Source organism: Gracilinanus agilis, chromosome 3, assembly GCF_016433145.1.
Source record: "Gracilinanus agilis isolate LMUSP501 chromosome 3, AgileGrace, whole genome shotgun sequence".
In the NCBI taxonomy this organism is placed as follows: Eukaryota; Metazoa; Chordata; class Mammalia; order Didelphimorphia; family Didelphidae; genus Gracilinanus; species Gracilinanus agilis.
In genome coordinates, this window is record NC_058132.1 from 135,163,201 (window position 1) to 135,183,876 (window position 20,676).

The window sequence follows — 20,676 nt, forward strand, 5'->3', positions numbered from 1 at the left end:
ATTGCCTTGTATATACAGGAGTTACAAATCAAATTGCGAGAACTCCATGAATTTGGAGCTTTGGTACAAGCAGGACCTCTAGACATCTCACTCCATGATCTACACTCAGAAGATAAGGTTTACATAAAGAACTTCCAGAACACTGAAGAAACTTAGCCTGCTTGTTAAGGCCTGTTTCAAATACTGTTAACCACTCCAATAACTATTAAAATTAGAGAAAAGGAATCAAGGATTCATTGCTTATGTGAAAAATGGGTATCTTCTATTGACGCTGATTAAATGTATCCTGTTATTAATTGTCTTTACTTATACACTCCTCCTATGACTGGACTGGAGAGAATACCATTATAGAAGTCCATAGACAAGTTGGGCACTGTTTTGACTGACAGTGAATTCCTGAATATTTTTATTATTGCTTTTCTTTTGTTTGTAATAGAATGCTTGAATTTTTCCTTCTTTTTAGTTTTTGTAATTGAAGTAAATGAAATCAGTATTAATATTTTTTATTTTAAAGAATAAGTTTATAATATTAATTATCCCTAATATCAATGCATACCCAAAAGCTTTAGACTATAAAAACCTGCCATTAATTGTAAAGTTTTATGGGACTTTTATTAATAATTGTGTCTGATTCCAAAAAAAGGGATCACAAAAGAGGCACTGTACAGTGCCAAGAAGCACAAGGCCAAGGAACCCATCAATACCTGTGTGATTAATGGGAATCTGTGCCAAGACAGAGGACTTGTTGGGGGTTCTAGGAATTAGCTGTTTGACAACTTCAGACACTGGACTCCCCTGTGCCACATTCTGACAAGTACCTTAGTTTGGCTGCCATTTTGGCTCCCTTATCCTTAAGCTCAAAGGTAAAATCAGTCCAGGGAATCATATTTCCCTTTTATATCAGAATCTAGTCCCTTTTTCTCTTTTATAATATGGCAGTTTTCTGTAGTCCTGGCTGCCATTGGATAAATGCAGTGTTGCTGTATTTGTCCTGTACATTTATAGGACATAAATCATTTTAATTGGATCTTGTTAATGATCCAAGGACTTATTGCAAGTTTGTTTTTTTTTTTTTGCTTAAAATTTTATTATTATTATTTGGGGGTAATCCTGGTGTTGGCCAGCACCCTCTTCAGGGGGGATTGTATGATAGTTGTTTTAAAATCCAGAGTTTGAAAATCTTTTGGAGGAATTTTAGGAGAAGAGACTTGCCAGTACTTTGAATCCAGAAGGAGAATTTTTTTAAAGAGGATGCCATAGAGATGCCTGCAGAAACCACATGCTGCATCAAGACATCCAGAATGAACTGAACTGAAGGGGGTTGAACACATTTATTCTGAATTTAAACTCTTATGCCAAAGGGGACTGCCCCCAATTGGTTTTTTGTCAATGTGCCTACCAATTATTGTTTTTGTTTTCTTTCTTTTTTATTTCCCTCTTGTTTCCAGGTTGCTGCAATTTCCCCTACAAAAGTACAATGTTTTATACACCTTTAGTGGGAGAATCCTTAGAGATATATCGTGGTTATTTGAAATAATTCATTGGGGATACTAGGCATGTTAATCTCCCAAGATCCTCAACTGAGATTTCAACATATTCATCTCCCAGTAGAATCACAAGGGGGATTGTGAGAAGAGAATTTGCATTTTTATTTGATAAATCAAATTTAGACTTCCTTTCCATTTGTTTTGAATTTGGGTCAATCAGCAACTAGGGAATTGATCCCATAGGCACTGCCTACCTGGGTGGTACCAGACTAATTGAGGAATTGTGATTGATTCCTGAGGAATGATATAAGAGAACTAGTGGATATAGTAAGGATTTATAAGATGAGATCCAGTAGAAAGCTGGTGTGCGTGTGTGTGTGTGTGTGTGTGTGTGTGTGTATGTTATTTTCTGAGGCCAAGATTCAGAGACAGAAACTGAGTTGTTTGGCTCTGGATTATTAGGCTAGAAAATTCTTCACCTCCTTTCTATATTTCTCTCTTATTTTCTTTTTCTTATTTATAAATCTAGTTATTAACAGTTTTGTGACTTAAGGGTTAATTACAAGTTTTGGCAACCACCCTTTCTAACCATTACAGTGGCACACTATTGGCTGATGGAATGAAAGGAGACCAACCACAGCACTGTATTCTGTATCCTGGGCACTAATTGGCTCAGTGACTGTAGGTTAATAAGAGTGTGGAAAAGGTTTATAGGAGAGTGGGAAGGGCTTATAAAGCCTTAAAATATATATACATAATAAAATAAATATAATATTACTACTTAACATATTTTCACCTATCATGGGGGTCTGTAGAACATAACTCTTGTGATAGATGAAGGATCATTGTACCTCTTCTTTTATCATGCTACCCTGAAAAGCAGAGAGAGACTAAGAGCCAATTCTGAAGATAGCTGTTCTTTGGTACAATGGTCCCTTTACAACAGCTACAGAGTCCAACTTTAACAGTTTTTTTAAGTTAAAAGAAAAGAAAACAAAATGGCAGGAAAATGAGGAAACAACAAAAAAAGAAAACCAACACTGAAAGTTATTCTGGTGACAGGGAAGACTCTGACTCAGAAGAAGACAACAAAGTCAATACTGCTGTATCCAAAGCCTCCAAGAAAAAAAATATTAATTGCTTTTAAGCCCATAAAGAATTAATGAAGAATCTAAAAAAAGATTTTAAAAACCAAATAAGAGAGGTAGAAGAAAAATTTGGAAAAGAAATGAAAGCTTGGTAAAGAGGAACAAAAAATACTGACATGTTAATACCTGAAAAAATAGAATAGGCCAATTGGTAGAAGAAGTACAAAAATCCAAAGAAGAGTGCAACTTTTTAAAAAGCAGGATTGGCTAAATGGAAAAGGAGGTATAAAAATTAACTTAAGAAAATCAGGTCTTAAAAATTAGAATTGAGCAAGTGGAGGCTAATGACTCAATGAAACATCAAGAAGCAATCAAACAAAGTCAAAATAATGAAATAAGAAAATGTGAAATATCTCATGAGAAAAACAATTGACTTATAAACTTAATCCAAGAGAAATAATTTAAGGATTGGATTACCTAAAAACCATGATCAAAAAAGTGCTTAGATATCTTCTTTCAAGAAATTATCAAGGAAAACTACTCTGATATTCTAGAAACGGAGGATAAAATAAAAATTGAAAGAATCCATGATTCACGTCCTGAGAGAGACCCAAAAAGATAACTCCCAGGAATATTATAGCCAAATTCCCAAACTCCTAGGTCAAAGAGAAAATATTTCAACCAGCCAAAAAGAAACAATTCAAAAATCATGGAGTCACAGTCAGGATAACATAAAATCTAGCAGCTTCTACATTAAAGGAGCAGAGGGCTTCAAATATAATATTCAAGAGGACAAATGAGCTAGGACCTTAACCAAGAATCATTTACCCAGCAAAACTGGGGGATGTGGAGGTCAGAAACTAAACAAGGGTAAATAGGATGGAGAGTAATATAAACAGTAATCATAATGGTGCAATTTTTTTACAAATCTCTAATAAAGGCTTCATTTCTCAAATAAATGGAAAAATGGGGTTGAATACAAGTTATTCACCAATTGATAAATTGTCAAAGGATATGAACAGGTTGTTCTCAAAGTAATTAAAGCTCTAAAGTCATGCAAAAATTCTCTAAATCACTATTATTCAGAAAAATTAAAATTAAAGCAACTCTGAGGTACTATTCTATATCTATCAGATTGGCTATTGTGATAGAAAGGAAAATTACAATATTTGGAGGGGACATGGGAAAGTTAGGAAAACAAATGCATTGTTGGGGGAGTTATGAACTGATTCAATCGTTCAGGAGACAATTTGGACATGTGCCCAAAGGTCATATCCTTTGACTCAGCAATATTTTTATTAGGTTAGTATCCCAAAGAAATTTTTAAAAATGGGTAGGACCTATGTGTACAAAAATATTTAAAGCAGCTCTTTTTTAAGAGGGAGGGCAGGTACCTATCAATTAGGGAGTGGCTGAGTAAGTTATAATGTATGATTATAATACAATATTATTGTGTGGTAAGAAATGACAAGCAGGAGGAGCTCAGAAAAATGTGGAAAGATTTACTTGAATTGAGGCAGAGTGAAATAAACAGAACCAGGAGAACACTGTAAATTGTGACAAAAATACTGTACAATGGACAACTGTGAATAATAGCTATTCTCAGCAATATAATGATCCAAAACTATCCCAAAGAACTTATAATAAAAATACCCCTAGCTTCTGAGTCTGAATCTAGGCCAAAGCAAATTTGTTTTCATTTTCAATCTTAATTATGCTTCTATTTGATTTTCTTTCCACCAAAGGATTAATATGGAAAAATGTTTTACAAGATTGTACATGTAAAAGCTAAGTGAGATTGCTTACCTTCTCAATGGGGTGGGAAGGAGAGAATTTGAGACTCAGTATTCTTTGAAAAATGTTGGAAATTATTTTTATATATAATTGGGGGAAAATAAAATAAAATTTAATACAAAAAATAGTTGATATATCCATTGTTTCTTACAGCACAGGGACATTCCATTACATTTATATATCATGTCTTATAGCTTCCATTCAGTGGTCATTTATTTTCTTGGAAATTGTTTTCAAATATAATGTTAAGTCTTAGAGCAAAAACACAGGCCAGACAGTCCTGAATCTAATTTGTACATTTTAAGACCTATTATAACTCATTTAAATTGGTTGCTTGAAGATACTGATTGAGTTAATAAAATCATTATTTTTTAATTTCAAACATTTATAAAGGAATCAATTTGTTTAATGACAGTGGAAGAAACAGCCTTAATGCATGTCTGAAAGTTCCTTATGAACTTATATATATAGAAGAGCTAATTTACTCACAAGAAATGTCATCTTGGTGGGCCAATGACTATTTTGAGTGTTTATTGGGTTAGTGGGGGGCAGAGAGGGAAACAATAATTATAGTTTAAAAAGGAAATAATATTAACATAATGCTAGGATGAACCTATGGTCTTAATGTTGAGACAAATAAGGAAATTGCAGGTACAAGACAGTCACTTTGGTGGGTCTCGGTTCTCCACATCAAATGATGATAGACTCAAAAGAATAAATTCATGACTTAAAATGTTTCCACTTCCTACTTCCCTATCTTCAAAGGTTTAAATGAGGCAATATATTTAAAGAAATTTCTAACTATGAAGTACTATATACATATGAACTATTATTTTGATAGCACTGTGTATAAAATTAAAATTTCAGTTTTATAGAGTTTTCCTTGGTAAGAAACAGAATTTATAAAAGACAACAGCAAAGAAGAACAAACAAAGACCCAAAGGAAAAACAGAATAGCCTGGGATCATTTAGTGTAGGGGAAACAATTTTAAATACCTACATAACCCCTACAGCTACCCTAGCATTATAAAACCACATAATAAATATGTTGATTTACTTAATTAATAAGTTTTCTATTAACTGCCCATTAGGTACATAAGCCAGCTTAGAGAAATAAAGAAAAAATACAAAAGAGACTGTCCTCAAGGAGCTTTTAGTCTTAGGAGACAAGACACAAGCCTATAATAATGGTAAATAATATAAATAGCAATATTATAATATATGATTATACAACATTGCCAAAATTGGTGCTACTAAGTGTTAGTGAGTGGTTGTAGAATGAGGATATAGCCCTTAAGCTAGAGTCACATAGTCTAGCATTGAAGAATGCCTGTTGTCATTACTGCTATTCTCATTTTGGTTGTCCAACTCTTTGTGCCCTCATTTGAGGTTTTCTTGGCAAAGATACTAAAGTGGTTGGTCACTTCCTTCTTCAGTTCATTTTACAGATGAGGAAACAGAGGCAAGCAAGGTTAAATGACTCGTCCAGTGCCATAGAGCTAATAAGTGTGCCTTGAAGCAATATTTGAATATCTCAGATTTAGATAAATGGAGGACAGTGGATAAAGCTCTGGTCTTAGCATCATGAAGACTCATTCATCTTCCTGAGTTCAAATCTGGCTTCATATACTTATTAATTGTGTGACCCTGGGAAGTCACAACCATTTTTGCTTCAGTTTCCTGATTTGTAAAATGAGATGGAGAAGGAAATGGCAAACCACTCTAGTATCTTTGTCAAGAAAACCCAAAATATGGTCACAAAGATTTGGACATGACTGAAATGACTAAACAACAACCAAAATTCTATTTTAGGGAAGAATACCCCAAAGTTTAGAGTTTTGCATGAGCATGCTATGTTTAGGAGAGTAGACAGCAAAGAATGGAAGCTTCTTATCAAGGGAGAATAGGATTTAAAGTTGGGTCAGATTATTCCCCCAAAGGCTACCATGAGTAATAAGAAATTTTATTTTGAAGGCAATGGAAAATGATAGGAAGCTTTTTAATAAGTAGAATAGAGATGGGATTGCTAATTTAGAGAATTATTCTGGCAATGATCTATAGAAAGTATTGGAGTTGCAAGAGAGACCTAAGGCAGCAAGACTAATGAAGAGATTGCAATTATCCAAGGAAAAAGTGACAAGGGAATTAACAATTTATAGGTTAGGATTAGGGATAGGAATTGAGAAAAATGGTGAAATAGGAATACATGGCTGGAATATGGAAAACTTGGGAGCATGAGGAGTAAGGACAGATTTAGTGTGTAGTATGTGTGTATGTGCATGTATTTGAGAGAGAGAAAGGAGGGAGAGGGAAAAGAAGAGGGAGAGAGAAATGAACATGGTGTTGGCATGAGCATTGCATCCCCAAAACTATAGAAATGTTTCAGGCAACTGTAAGCAGAAAATTCCTTTGCTCTCTTCTATCCTTGTAACACCTAACCCAAAACATCTGATAACTCCTAAAAGACCCTGAGAGAATTATCCTTCTTGGATCATCCTTTAGATTTGAGATGGACAGAGTGATGCACCTTTAGGCGATGCCTTGATATCAGTTGTATCTAAGACATCTGCCTGTTATGTCCTCTAACTATGAGGGTCACCCCCTATGCCTTCAGGCAGACCTGGGTCAGATAACCAAACCCCACCCCCATGCCTCAGTGCATACCACTCTAGAGTCACGTCTTCACCATGGCACAAAGTCACATCTTCAATGTCATAAAGAGCATAAAGACCCCAGAAATCATGTCATCAAGTGGGGGGGCAGTTTTCTATCTATGCTGTTTTCACCTAGGAGGCAGTCTTCCATCTATGCTGTCCTCCTGGCCAGATTCAACATTACCTTCTAAATTAATAAATTTCTCTTTTTATTTTTAAGCTATTTTAGAGTCTTGCCTCCTTGCAAAAGGTAAGCTTCCTGAACCCCAGGGGTTCACCTCAAGCCTCCCACAACATTTATACTCTTTACAACAGATAGGTACATGACTTCAAGAAGGTATGCACTCAGGCACAAGAGGCGAGGTTGGTCAGCCAGAAGACATATAGGATGACCCTCATAGTTTAGGGGAACAGATAGATAGATGTCTTAGATACAACCAGAGGTATTAAAGCAGAGCCTGGAGGTATTTTTCTATATCCATCTCAAAACCTAAAGAACAATCCAAGGAGGATGACTTTCCTTTGATGTAGCAGGATCTTATCAGGAGTTATTAGATATTTTAGGATTAGTAGACACAGGGATGTAAGGGAGCAAAGGAATTTTCCTGCTTACAATTTGGCCTGAAACACTTCTATAATTTGGGGGGTACAATGTCCCATGCTAGAAGGGGCTAGGAAACTAGGGTTAAGTGACTTGCTCAGGGTTGCACAGTTAGGAAGTATCTGAGACCAAACTTGAACCCAGGATTTCCCATTTCTAGGCCTGACAATCCAACTAACTAGCCACTTAGTTGCTCCCCCCACCCCTGACTGAATTCCCACATTTTACAGATAGAGAAACTAAGGCTCAGAGAGTCTACACAATTTGATTAGTCGCACATTGGTTAAAAATAGCAGAGGTGAGATTCTAAAATGGGTGTTTTAACTCTAATATTGATAAAGTGTACAAAATGGGTGATCTTTGGAAAGAAAAAAACAAAATGTTTCTCTTCCTACAGGATTTGGACAGGGAGAGGGGTAGAGGGAATGGGCATGTATTTTTATAGTTTTTCTGATTCCAAACTCAAAAATAAATCTTTGAGCCTCCCTAGGACTCTTGCCAATTGTTTTCTAATTAACACCAAGAAAAACCCACAGTAACTCACACACTGAAAGAAATCTAAACAGATGTCTTGCCTCTAGGTGAAACTCAGAGAGCCTATAGAAGAGTACATAGTGAAATAAAGGAAGCAAGGAAACTGAGGTCAACAAATCAGGTAATTAGCTCTTGAATAACTAAAGCTGCCTATGGAAACTTTTGTAAAAGGACTAAATACATTTTGTGAGAATTTCACCCTTTTCTTCAACACAAGCTTGTACTCAAAATTTGTGGTGAAATTCTCTTATTATCTGGGCTACCAGATAACATGGGTATTAACTGTCCACCCACAAGCACATAGTTAACAATATTACAGGAAAAAAATTATTGAAAGGAAACTGAAAAACAACAGAAAACCTTTGGATGACCAAGCCTTGGTTGCAGAGATCTTAGGATGGAATTGATTCTGTTCTCTATATTCTGGCTAAATAATTGATAACCCCTCCAAAAGGATGTGTTCCCCCCTTATCCAGGAGCCTAAAAAGCATCCCAGTTGTTCTTCTAATTTACTTTCCTAATGTACTTTTGCAGGATTATTCAAATGTCAAAAAAAAAAAAAAAAGCTTTCAATGATCACTGTTAGTTATAAGCCTTTCAGGGTGAACATAGTAACATCGTTTTAGTAGAGTGCTCAATGGCTCCGTACTTGACCCAGTGTTGTTTAATATTTTTATTATGATGGATAATGTACTTAAATTTTTATTTATTTATTTAGAATATTTTTTTCATGATTACACAATTCATGATTTTTCCCTCCCTGCTCCCAAAGCTGACAACCAGTTCCACTGGGTTATACATGTACCATTGCTCAAAAACTATTTCTATGTTGTTCATATTTGTAATAGAGTAATCTTTTAACATCAAAATCCCAATCATATCCCCATCGAAGCACATGATCAATCATATGTTTTTCTTTTCTGTTTCTGCTCCCACAGTTCTTTCTCTGGATGTGGATAGCATTCTTTCTCATAAGTTCCTCTGCATTGTCTTGACTAGTAGAGAAGTCCATTACATTTGATTTTTCCACAGTGTATCAGTTTCTGTGTACAATGTTCTCCTGGTTCTGCTCCTTTCGCTCTGCATCAATTCTGGGAGGTCTTTCCAGTTTACATGGAATTCCTCCAGTTCATTATTCCTTTGAGCACAATAATATTCTGTCACCATCAGATACCACAATTTGTTCAGCCATTCCCCAATTTATGGATTCACCCTCATTTTCCAATTTTTTGCCACCACAAAAAGCACGGCTATAACTATTTTTGTACAAGTCTTTTCCCTTATTATCTCTTTGGGATACAAACCCAGCAGTGTTATGGCTGGATCAAAGAGCAGGCAGTCTTTTAAAGAACTTTGGCCATAATTCCAAATTGCCTTCCAGAATGACTGGATTAATTCACAACTCCACCAGCAGTTTATTAGTGTCCCACTTTTGTCACATTCCCTCCAACATTGGTCACTTTCCTTTGCTGCCATATTGGCTAGTATGCTAGGCATAAGGTGGTATCTCAGAGTTGTTTTTATTTGCATTTCTCTAATCAGGAGGGATTTAGAACACTTTTTCATGTGCTTATTGATAGTTTTGTTTTCTTCATCTGAGAACTGCCTATTCATATCCCTTGACCATTTGTCAGTTGGAGAATGGCTTGATTTTTATAAATTTGACTTAGTTCCTCATTTATTTGGGAAATTAAACCTTGGTCAGAGAGTTTTGCTATAACCCACCCCCCCCCCCAGTTCGTTGCTTTCCTTTTAATTTTGGTTGCATTGGTTTTGTTTGTACAAAACCTTTTTAATTTGATGTAATCAAAATAATTCATTTTACATTTTGTAATGTTCTCTCTCTCTTGCTTGGTCTTAAATTCCTTCCTTTCCCATAGATCTGACAGGTATACTATTCTATATTCACCTAATTTATTTATGATTTTATTCTTTATACTTAAGTCATTTACCCATTTTGAATTTATCTTAGAATACTGTGTGAGATGTTGATCTTGTAAAATAAACAAACTGTAAAAATATAGGTATACATTGAAGAGAGTTTGATGTGGGAAAGTGACAGACCTTGTGTGAATGTCTGTCAACTCCCCTCTCAGTACTTTACTTTTACTAAAGATAACAGAGGAGGTTTCTCTGGAATGGTGAATGTGCAGAGAACAGGAGCTGACCATGGATGCTAATGGGAAGGCTTTCCTATTTGGAGAGGTGGGTGGTAACGCTGTTGATCAAGCTCAGACCCTCTCCCTATAGAAACCTCCCTATGGCCAATGTCAGCACCACAGAGGATCTCACTCAAAATGGAGTCTGAGCAAAGCAGCTGCTCAAACCACTTTTCCCCTCTTTGCCTCGTGTAATGACTTCTCCTTGATCTGATTGTGAATTGGTTTATTTTGTAGATGAACAAGGTAGCTGGAGAAGGGAAAGGATCAAAGAATGAAGGGGGGGATAGGTTTGAGGGGAGAGGAGACCCTATTTGTGGTTTCTTGTTTTTTTCAGCTGAGCCAAGATGGCAACTTAACTATCCTCTTCTTATCTAATTAAAGTCTCTCTCCTACCTTAACAAGTGTCCTTGGGAAGGTCAAGGGATGGAAAGGATCTTCAGGGTGACTGCCTGAAGCAAAGGGATAAGTCCCTTCTTGGCAGTTGTAGTTGTTTGTTCTTCCTCAAATGGAGGATCTCCAACTACAGGAATCTTCTTTCTCTTCTGGGCAAGGGAAAATGGAGGCCAGGCTTTTCCACAGGTGGGAGTCTAGAGCTCCAGGACTTTGCTCTTCAATTGGTAGAGTTCAGAGGGCAAAGACCTTTCAGTTAACAGTTTTTCCCAGAATCCCCTCCTCTCACTCCAGCTGTCATTGCCCCTCCCATCACATTCCAACCACTGTCTGCATCCATCTCAGTGACCCAAAGAACCAAAAGCTTGATTCAGTTTTCCTTTCCACAATTGTCCCCCTTTTATGTTGTGACCTTCCCAAGGTCACTTATATGTATTATACTTACCAAGCTATTAATCTAATTTCTAACTACTTCCCCAAATAATAAACTTCCCTCAATTACTCTATCTCTATTCTATGCTAACCTTATCTAATCTAAGGAATTTTATGCAGGAAAGTTTTGGGTAAGGGTAGTGCTGGGTTTTTCAATAAATTTCAGTGCAACTTTTTTCAAACAGAACATTTCAAGGAACTATGAATCCTTATGCTAATATTACTTACTCTTTTTAAGTTAAATGAATACAAACGTTTTTCCTACTCTACTTATATATAATTATTTGCAAACTATTTTGTGTATATATTTTTCCATTAAACACAATTTCAGCATTCACTTTACAATAAACAAAACAACTATCTACTAATGCAGCTTTATTCTAGTCCCATGTATAACTATCTATGCTATGTCTAAACTTAATGCCTAATCTATTCCCTACTTATTATATCTATTCTCTAAGTCCCTAGTCTAATCTATAACCTAATCTTATATACAGTGTATGTACATGCTATGTTACATATTTACAGACCCTATCACTATGTTACTACCCTAAAATACAATATATACATTATGTACAGATATTATTTACATATAATACAATAATATACATTGTTCCCTAATTCTGATGTTAGTCAAATAGAAATATCTATTGATCTTTCTATTTGTCTAAGACCTTATGGAACTAACTATATACATATTTATAATTTTGCATAAATGCAATTTCAGACACTTGTTTATTTACACGAGGTCTCCCACTATATGCCAGTTTGTGATTTTGTGTTTTGTGTCTAATAATATTGTGTTGAATGGATACTTACTAATTTTCTTCAGATTTCTACTACTCATGTTCACTGATGGATCCCTTCTTTCTTCCAAGTTATGTAGCATTGCATGCTATTTCCTAATATGTAAAATTAATTTTGTTTTTATGCTTTTGCCACACTTAGTCTTACATATAAGTCCTGTTTTCCATCTGTCCTCTTCTTGTATATACAAAGTTCAAAGTTCAAAGTCTTAGCTGTCCATTTCAGCTTTTTTTTTCTTGTTTGTTTCTTCTTTCTGGCAGCTTTTCTTGATGCTTTTCCTCTGGGATGCTTTAAAATCTTTTCCTCTGGGCTAGAAATTTGTCTTCTTCTTGTCACTGTAGCATGCTTGACTGTTGCTATGAGTTTCCTGCTGGGATCTCACTGCCTGGAACCTTATGTGGCACTGTTCTTTCTTTGTAGTGTATTTTAGTTTATTTATTTATTCATTTCAGTTTTTGTTTTCATTTCTCAGCACTACCTTTCATCTCATTATCTTCTTCTTCTATGTCTGTTACTGTGGTGTTGGATTTTTCTGGTTTTATGTGGGAACAGTGGAACCATGAGTCTTTCCCTGAAATTTTTATAGCTGTTGGGGTAGTAAGCAATACTAACTTTTTGTTGTTCACTTATTAATTAAATTTTATTATTATATATATATATTTTACATGTGATAATATATCTCAACATGTGGTCCAATCCATTTTATGTCTGTAGCCAATTTTCTATTGAAATTTTTTATGTATACTTCATCTCCTGGTTTGATGTTGTACAAATTGTAATCCAGGGGTACCATTTGTTGTATCAAGCCCATTTCATGCAACTCTGCTATTCTTGATTGTAAAACTTGTGCGTATTTTGTTAATTGACAATCTCCTCCTATCATCACTGTGTATGCTGGTTTATAAGTCCTTCCCTGCCAAATTGCATGTCCATATAGTATCTCAAATGGAAAGATGTGCAGATCTCCACTGGTTCTTGTTCTAAGATGGAACAGAACTAATGGTAGAATTTCTGTCCATTTGAGGTATGTTTCTGCACAAACTTTTCCTATACTGTTTTCCAATTTTTCCAGCACTTTTTGTTAAATGGTGAGTTCTTGTCCCAAAAGCTGGGATCTTTGGGTTTATTGAACACTAGCTTGCTAAGGTCATTTACCTCTAGTCTATTTCATTGTTCCATCCTTCTGTCTCTTAGCTAATACCATATTGTTTTGATGACTACTGCTTTATAGTACAGTTTAAGATCTGGTTCTGCTAGTCCCCCATCCTTCACATTTTTTTTTCATTATTTCCCTTGAGATTCTTGATCTTTTGTTCTTCTAGATGAACTTTGTAATAATTTTTTCTAATTCTATAAAAAAAAGTTTTTTGGTAGTTTGATAGGTATGGCACTGAATAAGTGAATTAATTTTGGTAGGATTGTCATTTTTATTGTATTAGCCTGTCCTCCCCATGAGCAATTCATGTTTTTCTAATTATTTAGATCCAGTTTTAATTGTGTGAAAAGTGTTTTGTAGTTGTGTTCATATAATTCCTGTGTTTGTCTTGTCACATAGATTCACAAATATTTTATATTGTCTAGAGTGATTCTAAATGGAGTTTCTCTTTCTAACTCCTGCTGCTGAGTTTGGTTGGAAATGATAATGTACTTTTTGTTGTTCACTTATTAATTAAATTTTATTATTATTATTTATATATATATTACATATAATAATATATCTCAACATATTCTTATAATAATTAATTATAATGTCCATTTATTAATTCATGACTTGGATTTGTGGTATGAAATTAAATGACTTGCCCAGGATCTACCGCAATTAAGTGTCTGAGACCAAATTTGAACTCATGTCTTCCTGACTCTAATCAGTCCAGTTAGTGCTCTACTCACTGCACAACCTAGCTGAGGAAGTAGAATAGGCTACGTCCTGAGATGTTGGATTCTTTCTACATGGTGGTCTTCAATCTGAATCTGAAAGTCAGTAAACATTATTAAGTGTCCCCTATATGTTAGGCACTGTACTAAGTGCTAGGGATCAAAAAAGATGCAAAAATAGTTCCTGCCCTCAAGGAGTTTATGATTTAAGTAGAGTCTGGATGATTTCCACTTAGGTGAGATATAGTGGGCATTCCTTTTACATATAGGTTAGCTAGATGGTCACTGAAGTTCCTTCTGACTATCAAATCCAGAGATTTTTGAATTTTCTTTGAAATATGGTTTATTCTCTTTTCTTGCCAAAATAATTATCTAAAATGACCCCAAAATAAAACGGTTGACAAAAACAAGGGGGGAAATTGCACTGAAGTTCAATAAATTAATTGATTATTGAATGTTTGACAATTATTATTAAAATCCTATTTTAATGTCATTTAACTTCCAAGAGAACTAAAGATTCACTATCTCTTAGATAATAAAACTAGTTACTTAGTGAACATTCAAAAGGTTTATGGCTTGTGTAGATGCCAGCTTTATAACCTAGGAAGAAAAGACTTCAGGAAAGAAAGACTCTAGAAGCAGTAAAGAGACATACACAGTGGCCAAGAATATGAAAATAATTACCTTCTGAAACCCAATTAAATAAGCCCATTAGATTTCAAAATGTGAAGTTCAAAGTAATTTAGGATGTATAGTTAAAATGATGACTTGAGGGTAAACAGTATAATCAGCCATAATATCCTCAGATGTGCATTTATGTAGCTGCTGACTTTAGAAGAAAAGTTGATTGGCTCAAATGAATTTAGCTTGGGTTTGAATCTAATCACAGGTACTTAAAGGTTGTGTGATTGGCCAAATCATCTAGGCTTTCTGACCCCGAGTTTCATTATCTGTAGAAAGGGGATGAGCTAGGTGACATAGTAGATAGGTGGAGTGACTCCACTGGCTGGAGTCAGAATGACCTGAGTACAAATGTGATCTTGGACATTTACTAGCTATATGAGGTTGTGTTAGTCACTTAACTTCTGTCTGCCTCAGTTTTCTCCACAGTAAAATAGGGATTAATAACGGCGCCTCTCTCCTAGTTTGTTGTTGTCACGATCAAATAAGCTAATATTGTAAATGGCTTAGCACAGTGCTTAGAACACACACAGAAGAAGCTTAATCAATATTTATTTTCTTCCTTTCCTATCTTGCAGGGCTATTGTGAAACTTGAGATGATATGTTTTGCAAATCTTTGCAAACACTTTGCAAACCTTAAAGTATGATGTAAATATGAATCATTATTGAAGGTAGGGCAATTAGGTGGTGCAGTAGTTAGAGTGCTAGGCTTAGAGTCAGAAAGACTTGTCTTCCTCAGTTCAAATCCAGACTCAGACATTTACTAATTGTGTGGCTCTGAGTGAGTTGTTTAATCCCACTTTCCTCAGTTTCCTTATTTGTAAAATGAGCTGGAGAAGGAAATGGAAAACCACTCCAGTATCTTTGCCAAGAAAACTCCAAATGAGGCCACAAAGTCAGACATGATTGAAAAATGACTGAACAACAATTACTGGGGGCAGGAATGAAAAGGATATAAAAGATATAGGGACCTTCCAGTGAGCAAAGTTCTCCACCAATTTAGTTCAACAACAATTCTGCAACTTTCAGAGTTGTTTGGGGCATTGTGAAATTAAGTGACTTGGCTTGGTCTCACATAGTCAGACTGTTATCAGAGTGGAAGGGCAAAAGAGAAATATTGAAAATATTGATTAATATGTTGATCTACTATGTGACTAGCTCTCTGCTAGCTACTTTTACAAATATACTTCAGTTGGTTCTCACAAGAACCTTGCAAGAAATCTACTATATGTATTCTCAAGTAGGATACTTTGTTGTTGCTATTCAGTCATTTTTTTAGGCATGTCTGATTCTGTGACCCTATTTGGGGTTTTTCTTGGCAAAGACACTGGAGTAGTTTGTCCTGTCCTTTTCCAGCTCACTTTACAGATGAGGAAACTGAGACAAAGAGGGTTAAGTGACTTGTCCAGGGTCACATAGCTAGTAAGCAAAGCCAGATTTGAACTTAAAAAGGTAAATCTTCCTGACTCCAGGCCCGGCATACTCTATCCACTACACCCCTTGTCTCTCTCTCCCCCATTTTATATTTTCTCATTTTAAAATTGAGAAAACTGAGGCAGCCCTGGATCACATGCTAATAAATATCTGAGGCAGGCCTTGAACCAGGATCTTTCTGACTCTAAAAACATCTCTATATTCATTACTCTAGGTCACTGTTAGGTATGGTAAATCAGGGAGATTGCCTTTAGCCTTAAATTTTGAGAATCACCTTGCAGCCGTGAATGCCAAGCAAGTCATACAGTATCTCTCAGGAAGGCATCTGGCAAGTTAAAGAAGTTCTGAAGCAGTTATATACAGCTATACTTTCTCAACAGCCATTAATTGATCATGGCAAAATATAAAACCCAGTGAAAGAGTATTACTGGGAAAAGTGGGTTCCACAGGAATAATGTTTGTGTAGTAAATAATATCAAAATGGCAAATAGACTGATGAATAGACAAATGTGTATGCATGCATGTGTTTATTATAGTGCCAAGCATATAGTAAGCACTTAATTAATTAATAAATGCTATTGATTGATTGGCATTACTGCAAACAGCATTGGTCAGGGAGACATTGTCTGGGGAATGACTTCTAATCAGTCAGTACAGATGGATTCCTGGCAGTGACACTCTCTTCCCCTTGTCCATTTATACCTCTCAGGCTCCACTGTAGAATCAGCAACTCAATAAGCATTTCTGAAGCCTTTAAGTATGTGTCAAATACTTTGTTAAGTAATGGGTATACAGACATAAGCATGCCATCCTTGTTGGCTATCTTCTTTTTGTGTTTTCTTTTTCAAGGCTATCTCAATAGAAATGGAGCCTAAAAACCTGCATTTTGCACTTACTGGTAGTGAGGCTGTGGATGGATCATCTAGCCTGTTGAAGTTCTAGTTTACTAGTCCAGAAAATGGTGAGGAAATCTCCTAGAAAAGAAGTCTTGGGTTCATATCTTACCTTTGATATACATGTATGATTCTGAATATGCTATTCAACTTTTCAGTGACACTACCCTGCCTTTGGCTACTCTAAGATTACAAGTTGCAAAGTAATACCAATCTGCATTGGTAGAAAGAATTTTCACTTTATGTACTCTAAAGGTTAAATTTAGTGGTTGGACTTAAATTATATGAAATAACATGGTCACGAGTCAGAAGTTTATTTACAAAATAGAGGGGAAACAATAAAGTAGAGAGATGTGAGAGAGGTTAGAGAAAATACCCATACTAGTCCTCAGCCAGGAGGTCTGGTAGTGAGTAACTACAAGGCTTCCCCCAAGATAGAAGCTAGTCTCTTAGGAAACTAGGAAAGGAGTCAGCCCTTTTCACTCACCCAAGGAAATAGTCCAGGAGTCAGAATCTAAGTTGAAGCCATGATCCATGCCGCAGTGTCTAGTGAAGTTCCCTTGAAGACTAGCTCCAGGAAACATGCTCCTCGAGTCTCAACTTCACCACACTGCCTCAGCCCCAGGATTTTGTGGCTTTTATGGTGGTTTCCTGTTCCTGCCACTCTTCACAGAGGCCAATTACAGTTTCCAAATTGTTCAGCTCTGCCCAGGGACAGTGTCTGTGGGACTGACTTCTCACCTCTAAAGGTGTTAACTCTCCTCCTAGGATTCACACGTTTCTGAGTTGTCATCCAGTTTGGATTTTCATGTTATTGAGTTATTATCCAGTTAGTAGGTGGGTTGCAGACTTCTACCTACTTAAGGTTATGTAGGGATGTCTTCTTTTTGGAGGTACAAACTCTGGTAGTAAGAGTTTCCCTTTCTTTAGGGTTAAGTCTGGGTGTATTCTCTTTTGTTGATTAATTCAAAAGTAGACAAAGGAGAGTTAATCCTGTCTTCACAATCTAGTGAGGTACTAAGTAGGGGTATTTAAGTTATTGTTAACCAAAGTTTTAACTGCAACTAGGCAAAGAAAATAAAGGATTCCCTTTTCACAAGTGTAAATTAAGAAGAGACAAAGAGAACCAAGAATTTCCTTTCTCAATCCCCCCCAGTGATTCTTTGGAATCATTTTACATAACTATCCTTTATCTCTAAAGTTCTTCTAGCTAAAGGTGCATACAATATTCAATAGTTAGAGATAAGAGGGAAATAAAAGAGATAGAGAGATAGAGAGAGAAAACCAATGTTTCCTAGGTGCATTGACAATAAGCCAATTGGGGGGCAATCCTCTGTGGCATACATTCAAAATACTTGTGTTTAACTCCCCAAAGTTCAATCAGTTATACTCCAAAGTTTGTGCTGGATTTTCTAATGCTGTGGAGGTTTTCTTCTGGCATCTTCATGGTGCCTTCTTCAAACAATCCATCTTCTAGATTCAAAGTGTTCTTGAGCTCCTTTTCATGAAATGTTTCTTTCTTAAAATAGTTTTTAGTCTTATGACAATTATACAATCTCTATGACAATTATACTCTCTCACCAATGGAATCAAGTATAGATTAAAAACCAACCCCTAATTATTATATTAGCTATTATAATTTAGTTATTTTCTTAATTGTTAATTTCCCTTTCTGTTAACTTCCATATATCCAGAGGGGTGGCATTGCCTAGTGGTTAATGGGGTAGCCTTGGAGTTGGGATCAGTCAACAAACAAGGACAGCATAATTTCAACAAAGACAACAAGCATATTAAGTGTTTACTATATGATTGTGATGGAATACTATGTGGTAGGAGGGCTACTAGGTGGTGGCATGGAATCAGGAAGACTCATCTTCCTGAGTTCAAATCTGATCTCATACAGTCACTGGTTGTGTGCATGTCACTTAACCCTGTTTGCCTCTGTTTCTTCTTATGTAAAATAAAACAGAGAAGGAAATGTCAAACCACTCCAGTATCTCTGCCAAGAAAACCCCAAATGGTATCATGAAGAGTTTGAAATGACTGAACAAGAACTGAATGTGCCAGATATATGCTAAGTTCTGAGAATACAAATGCAACCAGAAATAAAAATACTTCTTGCCTTCAAGGAGTTTAGACTCTAATGAAGAAAGATGATACATAAAAAGTAAACAAGGGCATGGTAGAGAGATTGTAGAGAATCAGGAATATAGTCTTGAGAAAAATGAAGACAGGGTTATCATGAGTGTCTTTTTTTTAAATGGATGTTCTCTGAGGAAGGAGTTGATCAGAGGGAGAAGTCCACAGGTACAGAGGATACTTCCAATGTGTGAAGTCCAGGGATGAAGAAAGCTTCTAGGATGAAAAGGCTTCTATGGCATTTTTGAAGAGTTAGGAGTACATCCTGGGGAGGAACCATGGACAGTGTCTTGTTCCATGGATTCTGTCATATTCTACCTCTATGATCCTGCATTAGTCACTAAACTCCTCAATATCTAAAGTATGTCTACAATTCTACTTTGAAGAACACATGCCCATCTGCACTGATAGAAGGAGCTCCCAAAGCAAAGGCCAGAAAAAACAAAATAGAAGTCCTCCTCTGATGTTTTAGTTGGTTAGGAGGGCCATTTTGAGTTCTCCAAAGCTGTCCTTGATTTCTAGTAGCTACAACCAAATTGTGAAGGTTTTAAATATGAGCCCAGCAGCAAAGTGTCTCAATGGATAGAGTGCCAGGCCTGGAGTTAAAAAGACTCATCTTCCCAAATTCAAATTTGGCCTCTGACACTTACTGGTTTATTACCTTAGTTAAGTCACTTACCTGTGTTTGTCTTAGTTTCCTCATCTATACAATAAGCTGGAAAACACTCCAAAATCTTTGTGAAGAAAATCCTACATGGAGTTACAAATAATTAGATGTGATTGAAAACAACTGAACAACAACTGGCAGCAACAGATTACATAGTTGGAATCTAAGAACCATCTTAGCTTCTGTGAGGTAAGATCCTTACAGAGATCTGTAACACCACGAGGAGAATTGTTTTGTTTGGAGCAGTTCATAAATATGGTCTACTAAGGTTTTTTGAGGAATACCTAATCTCCTTTGTGGAAAACTATGAAAACTGATTAAATTATGACTCTTTGAATTATAACTAATAATAATAAATCACATTTACATAAATGATTTTAGATTTATGAAGTACTTTCATCACTATATTCTCATGAGATCACTGGTACATATATTTTTATTCCCACTTCACAAGTCTCATTGAACTTATACAAGTGTATGTATGAATGCAGAATGAAGAACTAAGAAAATAATGCATAGCAATGCAAATATAAAGAAGAGCAAATGTACAAATGAAATAATATAGGTATGAGCCATTGCATATATTACCAGAGTGAGTTTATTTGTTGATAGTTTGGCTGAACTGCTTTCCCTCCCCCTTTCTCTTATTTATTTTCTATAAGAGATGGTTTGCTGTGTAGGGGATAACAGAGGAATGCATTCATAAATGAAAATCACCTTTTGATTAGGCACTTGCTGTACATTCCCAGACTATTTTCGATAGTCTGACTTGTTAGGAATTTTAATTCCACCCCTTAATTATAGTTTTATCCTCTGAGACCAAGCAAAGGAAGTGTAATCTTTCTTCTACAAGATAACTCTTCAAATATTTTGAGATTACTATGATCTCCAACCAAGTTTTCCCAGTTTTTTGACTGGTTCTCATAGTTTTTTTTTTAAACCCTTGTACTTCGGTGTATTGTCTCATAGGTGGAAGATTGGTAAGGGTGGGCAATGGGGGTCAAGTGACTTGCCCAGGGTCACACAGCTGGGAAGTG